Source organism: Dromiciops gliroides, chromosome 2 (assembly GCF_019393635.1).
Source record: "Dromiciops gliroides isolate mDroGli1 chromosome 2, mDroGli1.pri, whole genome shotgun sequence".
Classification (NCBI taxonomy): Eukaryota; Metazoa; Chordata; class Mammalia; order Microbiotheria; family Microbiotheriidae; genus Dromiciops; species Dromiciops gliroides.
This window is the reverse complement of record NC_057862.1, coordinates 352,339,883-352,348,833: the sequence shown is the minus strand read 5'-3', so window position 1 is coordinate 352,348,833 and position 8,951 is coordinate 352,339,883. Positions and strand designations below refer to the sequence as shown.

The window sequence follows — 8,951 nt, the reverse complement described above, 5'->3', positions numbered from 1 at the left end:
CCTTTGCATGCATGTTTTCATGTGGATTGCTCTCAAGAAAATACCACAACTAGTAAGAAATAAATGATTGAACTGATCAACAAATTGGGGTTTGCTGATAATCCCAGAGTAGTTAGGCCACAGGGGAACTATGGGTAAACTGTGCTTTAGGAACAACTTTCTATGTCTTTTTTTTTAAGTGAGGCAATTGGGGTTAAGTGACTTGCCCAGGGTCACACAGCTAGTAAGTGTTAAGTGTCTGAGGCTGTATTTGAACTCAGGTCCTCCTGATTCCAGGGCCGGTGATCTCTCCACTGAACCACCTAGCTGCCCCAGGATCAACTTTCTAACTAATTCTAATCTAGGGGAACTCTTTTGAACTAACCCTTTCTCTTGAGTTAATGCCAATGAAAACCTAGACATTTCAAAACTAGTAACAAATACATTATGTTAGGAATTAATCAGAAATTAAATCTGAATTTAAATTAGTCAGGGATGCTTATTCCTCATTATTTTGTTCAAGAGGCAATTGAAACTCAGAGAGAAACTTTGCCCAAAGTCAGGTATAACTGAATAGCAAAACAAAATCAGGTTAGCTGATTCTCAAATCCACTACTCTTTCTCCCACACAATACTGTGTTCAGCTTTTGGAATGCATCAAATATATTAGACTCACCAACTTAGCAGATCAAATATTTTAAAATAATTTCCCATTTTGATCTAAAAGGTAGAACTCAGGTGAGGGAAAAGAACATATTTTAATCAACAGAAAACATTAGTTCCTCACAGAAGCCTCTGAAATATCAATGATACCCCACCAAGGACTCAGAAAATTACTCACCTGTGTAACCAGTTAGTGTCAAGATGAAGAGCCCAAAGAGAGCCCTGTTTATCAAAAGGGAGAAAGCCATTCTGCCTCTTGGTAGTCTCCTGGACTGGATTTTCTCTCAAGAAAAACCAAAACAAATCAAAACTCCAGACTGACTTTTTTTTTTTTTTACCTAAAAGCTAAGGACAGCTTTCCAATGAATAAAAATAAGTTGTTGCCTAGCTTCTACTTACATAGAGGTCTGTCACTTTATTCTCTTCCTTCCCACACCCACAATGTTATCATTAGAAATAATATTTTCTCAACCCTATCCCAGAAGAATATATCAAGCTTGTGAGAAGTTGTAGCTGTTCCTTCTCTATTACTTATAGACAAAATGGCAATGATGGGACCATCCTTCTTGTACAATACTCTGAAAACTTTACTGAGGAGAGAGACAAAGCAAAACTGTATAGGTTCTCTTTCTTGGACACAGATATTACCACCCCCATCACGAACCTGGGCATCTACTGATCACCAAAAAACACAACAATGCAAACCATCCAAAGTTGTAAGATTTAGCCAGATGCCTGGAACTTTGAAGAAGGGGAAGAGAGGAGCACTGACTCAACTGAAGGAATGAATGACTCACCTCCAAGGGAAGAAGAGAGGGGCAAGAAGATGAAGTGATGCTTCTGCCTCTTTCTCCAAGTGACTACCAAATACAAACAACCAGTTACAGACAAGGTCCTTTTGAAGAATGAACAGAGGGAAGTCAGGCTGTCAGGTGAGGGAGCCCTGAGGCAGCTTGTGCTCCACCCAGAGATTGCCTGGGAGCTGTTTTTTACCTAAAGTCTGTGCTTCAGCAGGAGGCTGAAGAACAAAGGAGAAGTGAAGAGGCCTTGGAGGAATTTTTTCTGGGATAAAGGAAAAAACCCTACAAAGAAGTAGAAGGTTCCAAGGAGGTTAAGTGGGCAGGGGGCAAATGGAACAGAAAGGAAATAAAGAAAATTGTTTTGAAAAGGCTCAGAGATGAATACAAATCCACATATACCCTTTTATTATCTATGATTCCTGCTGTTGGACAGACTGGAGTATGTCTTGAGGAGGGCAATCAGGATAGTGGGAGACTAGAGACCATGTCTTTTGGGGATTAGTTTAGACCAGTGGCTCCTCTAGAATCCCATCCAATCTCTTCTATTTGCCAAAGTCCTAAAAATTCCTACAAACCTATTTTTCCAACCTTATTATACATGACTCTTCCTCAAGCACTTTGGCCAAAGTGGCCTTCTTGCTATTCCTCATACATGGTGGTCTTTTATCTGCTAGACTTTTCACATACTATCTCTACAGATTAGAATGTAGTCATGTAGAGTCTTGCTTCAATTCTACCTTTATGATTCCCTACTATGTTTCCCTACTATGCAGAAACTTGGAAATATTAAATGCGTCCTTTTATATCATAATGAAACAAAAATTACATTCAAGAACAGGACATAGAAATATAAATTTAAAATTATTTGAAAACTAATCTCATCCAAAAGAATAAGTGGATCAAAAAACAAATCAGAAAAAATCAATAATTTCATTAAAGAAACTGCCAACAATGAGAAAACATGCCAAAATTTACGGGATACAGCCATATCAGGACTTAGGGAAATTTTATGTCTCTAAGTGATTACATTAATAAAAAGAAAGAAACAGTACATCAAAGAATTGTTCATACAACTAAAGAAACTAGAAAAAGGAAAAATTGAAAATCACCAATTAAACACAAAATTGAAAATCAGATGAGACATTAACAAAATTGAAATTAAGAAATCCAGTAAACTTACAAATAAAACTAGCTGGTTTCATGAAGAAAAAACAATAAAATATATAAACCATTGGTTAATTTTATTTAAAATAATAAAGAAAACCAAATTACCAGTATAAAATATTAAAGAGGTATGAAGAGGAAATTAAAGCAATTTTAGGAATTATTTTGCCCAATTATGTGCTAAGAAATCTAAAAATATAACTGAAGTGGATATTTACAAAAAAAAATTATTCCCATATTAACAGAAGAAATAGAATACTTGATACCCTCATCTTAGAAAAAGAAATTGAAGAAGCCATCAATGAGCTCCCTAAATAAAGATGCACAGGCACAGAATGACTCATAAGTTAAATCTACCAATCATTGAAATAATAATTATTTTCAGTACCATATAAACTAGTAGGAAAAATAGGCAAAGAAAAAGTCCTACCAATTTTTTTTCAACTATGATGTTAATGTTTAACCAGGAAGAGCATAAACAGAGACAGAAAATTGTAGATCAATTTCCTTAATTAATATTGATGCAAAAAATAAATAAAAAATACTAGGAAAGAAATTATGGTAATATGTCACAAAGATCACACATTATGACTAAATAGGATTTATACAAGGAATACAAGGCTGATTCAATATTAGAAAAACTATCAGCATAATTAACCACATGAATAATAAAACCATTGGAAATTATATGATTATCCCAGTGGATGCTGAAAAAGCTTTTGACAAAACAGAACACATATTGCTATTAAAACACTAGAGAGTATAGACATAAAAGATTTACATAAAATGATAAATAGTATTTATCTAAAACCATAAGCAAGCATTATCTGTAATGCAGGTAAGCTAGAAGCCTTCTCAGTAAAATTGGGCATGAAGCAAGTTCATTACCATCACTATTATTCAGTATTGTACTGGAAATGCTAGCTATAGCAATAAAAGAAAATAATAGAAGGAATTAGAATAGCTATTGAAGAACCAAAATAATCACTCTTTGAAGATGAAATGATGGTGTACTTAGAGAATACTAGAGAATCTACCAAAAATTAGTTGAAATAATTAATAATTTTAACCAAGGAGCATGATACAAAATAAATCCCCATAAATCATCATATTACCAAGAAAGTTCAGCAGCAAGAGATAGTAAGAGAAATTCTATTTAAAGTAACTGTAAATTATATAAATTAGTTGCGAGTATACTTGCTAAGACAAATTTAGGAAGTATATGAACACAATTACAAAACACTGGACAATTGGAAAATATTAATTGTTCATGGGTGGTATGAGCAATATAATCAAAATGGAAATTCTACCTAAATTGATTTATTTATTTAGTGCCTTATGAATCAAACTACTAAAACATTTTGTTGAAATAGAAAAAAAATAATAAAATAAATCTGTAGTCAACAAATAGTCAAGAATATCAGGGGAATTAATGAAAAAAAAAATGTGAAAGAAGGTAGTGTGGTCATACCAGATCTCAAACTGTAATATAAAGCTGTAATCATCAAAACAATTTGGTACTAAGTAGTAAAGAAGTAGAATAAATTATTGTATATGATTGTAATGGGATACTATGGTGCTATAAGAAATTATGAGCAGGATGCTTTTAGGGGAAAAAAACCTGAACTTATACAAATTGATGCAAAGTTAAGCGAACAGGACAAGGAGAACATTGTGCATAGTAACAGCAATATTGTGCAATGATCACCTGTGAATGATTTAGCCATTCTTAGCCCTACAAATATGCAAGACAATTCTAAAAGACTCATGATGAAACATGCCATCCAACTCTAGAGGAAGAACTAATGGAGTCAATGCAGATCAAAGCATACTTTTTAAACTTTTTTTCATTTTTTGTCTGTTTTCTTTTGCAACATGGCTAAGATGGAAATATGTTTGCATGACTGCACATTTATAACCTATAACCAATTTACTTACTATCTTAGGGAGGAGGGAAATGAAGGAGAAAATTTGGGGTTCAAATTTTTTTAAATGTTAAAGTGATTTCACATGTAACTGGAAAAAAATTAAAAATCAAAAAACCCCACAAGAATAAGAAAAAAAAAACAAAATATAATAAATACAAATGCTTATTTATTTGCTCACTTAAAAATCCATTAAAAATCCCCCCAAACATTCCATAACACACACACACACACACACACACACACACACAGAAATGTTGACCAAAGAAAATATGTTCTCTGTTAATGATGATACATACATATATATTTATATCACGTTTTCTTTCTTGGTATAATGTGAAATTCCTTTATCAATGCACATTGTTTTATTCTCAGTTATTCATGGTCTTAGAGAGTTGCATGAGGTAATGCAAAGTTAAGTGATTTGTATATTCACAGATAGTTGGGGTATGTCAGACATGGGGTTTCAACCCAGATCTTCCTGTCTCTGAGGCCTGCTCTCTGTTTTTTATACCACAGTGGATTTTTCTCTCTTCTCTTTTCTTTCCATTCCAATTCATCATACACAGTGCTACTGAAGTGATTTTCACCAAATGATGCTTTGACCATGCTACTCTCCTACTCACTCGAATCTTGCAAGATTCCTCTAGTATAAGAATAAAAAGTCCTTTTCTTATCTTGTAATACCCTTCACAACTTGTCCTCAATCTCTCTTCTCATCAATCCCCTCCCATGCATACGCTACTTTCCAGCCAACCTAGTCTTTTCAGCATTCTTCATACTGTGGGCATTGAAATTAACCTCAGGCTCCACAAGTGGAGCTTCTCAGCCCTGTCTGCTTCAGCTGTGGGAGGCCTCTGAGCCAGACTAAGCTGTGTGGATGAAAAACCCCAGGCCACAGCCTGGTCCCTGCACACAGTGGGGAGGCACATGAAAACCCTCAGAGATGCTGGAGTTTGCTTCACCCAGCCCCCAGCTCGGCCTAGAGAGCACAGACTTGGATGGCCTTGCCGGTAGCCAGCCCGAGGTTTCGCCTAAGAGAGAGAGTTAATAAAAAGGGACACTAGAGACCCTGAGGGGGGTGGTCAGCAAAAAGGAGGTTGGAGAAAGTGAGGAAGGGCTATGATACAGAGACACTAGAGATACCAGGGGGTTGGCAACAGAGGTGAGAACACTAAGGGGCTTTTCAGGGGGGTCAATAAAGTGAAAGGGGCTTGGAGTTAGAAGAAAGGAGCAGGGCAGTAAAAGTGAAGCAGGGGAGTTGGAGTGAAAAAGAAAAATAATGAAAGTTGGAGAAAGCTGGAGCATACTCTAAGGCAAGAGGAAGCAACAGCCCTTATTATATTAAAAGCAGACAGGTTGTATAATTTGGATTTCTTAACCCTTATCATTTACATTGATTTTTATAAATAAATTCTGCTTTGATTATTTTTTTTAATTATAACACACAACATTCTACATCTATACAACTGCTAGTGCTTTCCCTAGAAACAACCTGGTATATAACTATGCATCTATTCACTTTATATTTATTCTGCATATATTTAGAGATTTATGTCTTCTTTATTACAATGTAAGCTCTTATAGATCAGTTTATATAAAGAACTGATGTTTAAATTAGTTAGGATTGTTTATATTTTTAAACTTGGATCCTCATCATATAGTATAATGAATGCTTAATAAATGCTTATTGATTGATTGTTTACAACTTGCCTTACTTTTTTGATATCACGTCCATGTCCATTGACCACTTTGCTGACAAATGGCTCCTATCCTTTTATATTTGAATCAGTTCCCTCTATATCTTGAACATCAGGTCATTATCACAGGTACTTGATGCAAAAATTTTTCCCCTCAATTTCTTTTCCAAAATTAGCAGAATATTTTTTTTGAAATAGTTTTTTTTTCAATTTTAGGTTATAAAATTGTACATTTTATTTTCTGTGTTCCTTTTTATGCCATGTTTGCCTAATGATCATTGCCTATCTATAGTTCTGAGCATTGTTTCCTTTCCTGCTCCTCCAACTTGTTTGCACTATTGCTTTTTATATCCAGACCAGTAATATTTTTTTAAATAATAATAAACATTTTCATTTAAAGTTTGGGGCTCCATATTCTATATTTTCTCCCTTCCCTTCCCTCTCCCATTCCTGAGGTGATAGGCAATTAGATATAGGTAATACATGTGCAATTATGTAAAACATTACCATATTTAGGACAAATTTTATATTATTTTATGCCATAAACTCTTTACTTAAAACCCCTTTGGGTAAATAGCATAAGTGTTATTATCTGTATATATCATATCAGAAAATAGACCTCCAAAAGTAAGAGAAAGTAAGCAGGAAATTAGGTATCATGATATAGATCATGTTCTACACACTTCTTTCTCCTTAACTTATAACTTTCCAGCTTAGAGAAACCTCTGCCTTGAAATCCTACTTTCCTGACCTGTGACTCCCTACCAGAGAATACTATTTTAGGAAGGATATCAGGAATGCTTTATCTCATTCATGCCAAGACTCATTCACCAAATATTCTCCTCCTCCTTATCTGCTGTTTTATTAGAAAATTTAGTTCCTAAACATTGGAGGGAATGTGGAAAAATTGGTACAAAAAACATTGATCATAAGATTGTAAATGGATCCAACCAATATTGAAAGCATTTTGGAATAATGAAAAACATTCACACCCCCAGAATTTGTTCTGAAAACAGAACAAAATACCCGGAACTTGGGGCAGTGCCCTTTACACCCTAGGAGAAAAGTCCCTCTTTACCCATGTGATAGATTGCCACAAGATGTAGTGATATCTCCAGGCCATGAACCCCAAAGTCAAAAGGAAAGAATAACACAGAACATATTCATCATTGCCTCAAAAATAAAATTGTACTTTCTTTAAGATCACTTAATGAGCTTCCTCCCCGCGAGCCTCGTGCCGGCGCCCGCTGAGCTCCGCTCTGCTCCCCGCAGCTTCTTCTCTCAGAACTCTTCCCTGCCTCTTCTGTCTCCTCCCGTGTGCTTCGTGGCATCGTAGAACCTAAGAGCAGCCCGGCCCCGAGCGAAGCCGACTCGGGAAGTCCCGCCCCGCCGCTGCCGCTGCCGCCGCCATCATAGTGAACGTGCCTAATTGCTGACGCACCTACTTCAAGAAGTGCGGCAAGCACCAGCCGCACAAGGTGACGCAGTACAAGAAGGGCAAGGACTCTATCCGCGCAGGGCAAGCGGAGCGGCTACGGCGGCCAGACCAAGCCCATCTTCCGCAAGAAGGCCAAGACCATGAAGAGGATCATCGTGCTGAGGCTCGAGTGCGTGGAGCCCAACTGCAGGTCCAAGAGGATGCTGGCCATCAGGCGCTGCAAGCACTTCGAGCTGGGAGGAAACAAGAAGAGGAAGGGGCAAGTGATCCAGTTCTGAGCTGCCTCTGGCACGCGCCCTGGCTCCCGAGGGATAAATGATCAAAATATTGAAGCTCCAGCAAAAAAAAAAAATTACTTAATGAGAAATCTATGGGCATTTAATGTAATAGCAAAAGGGAAAGTTTTGTTACATTAAATAATGGTAGATTTAAGTTAAAATTTAGGGTGTCAATGGGGCGGCTAGGTGGCGCAGTGGATGAAGCACTGACCTTGGATTCAGGAGTACCTGAGTTCAAATCCAGCCTCAGACACTTGACACTTACTAGCTGTGTGACCCTGGACAAGTCACTTAACCCCCATTGCCCTGCAAAAAAAAAAAAATTAGGGTGTCACGAATATAAGTTGGAAATAGGTATTGGTGGGTAGAGGCTTCTGGAATTCTAGATACTGTAACGATTGGAATAACGCCACCTGCTGGATACTTGCTGTAGAGGAGTTCTGCCCATGAAGCGAAGGTCTTTGAGGGCAAGACCAGGCATCAGGAAGTGACGCGGACAAGTAGGAGGAGGAAGGAAGAGACTGGCGCTCGGTCTCACTCTCTTTCCTCTGGACTCTGGCGGAGAAGGGAGCTAGAAATGCGCTCTCCCTTTAATAGATAGGAATCTAGACCTTTCTCTCTCTCTTTACCAAATTCTTATTCTCCTTAATAAATGCTTAAAAGTCTAACTCTTGCTAAAGCTTATAATTTATTGGCGACCACTCATTAAATATTTTAGATAGACTAGCTAGAATTTTAGCCCTTAACAGATGGCTGACCACGAAGAGGAAAGCTAAACCTCAGTCTTCTGATCGGGTAAGAAATTTCCCCTCCCTCTCCCTTTAACTGCTAAGTACTGGCGTACTGGCTGTGTTTTCCTTTAAATTTTTTCGAATGGACCTTTTAAACTCCCTAATTACCCTATTTTTGATTTTAGTCTGTTTAACCAGACAAATGGGAGATAAGATCATGTTAATGCTTTGTTTTTGTGGATTTTCTATTTTTCTTTTTATTTTTGTTAAAAG

At 36.8% G+C, this 8,951-nt stretch overlaps 1 pseudogene; it reads left to right on the top strand.

Annotated features, from left to right (window-relative positions):
• The first annotated feature begins 5,477 nt into the window (after nt 1-5,477).
• LOC122738867 lies at nt 5,478-7,947 on the top strand (annotated as a pseudogene).
• The last annotated feature ends 1,004 nt before the right edge of the window (nt 7,948-8,951 follow it).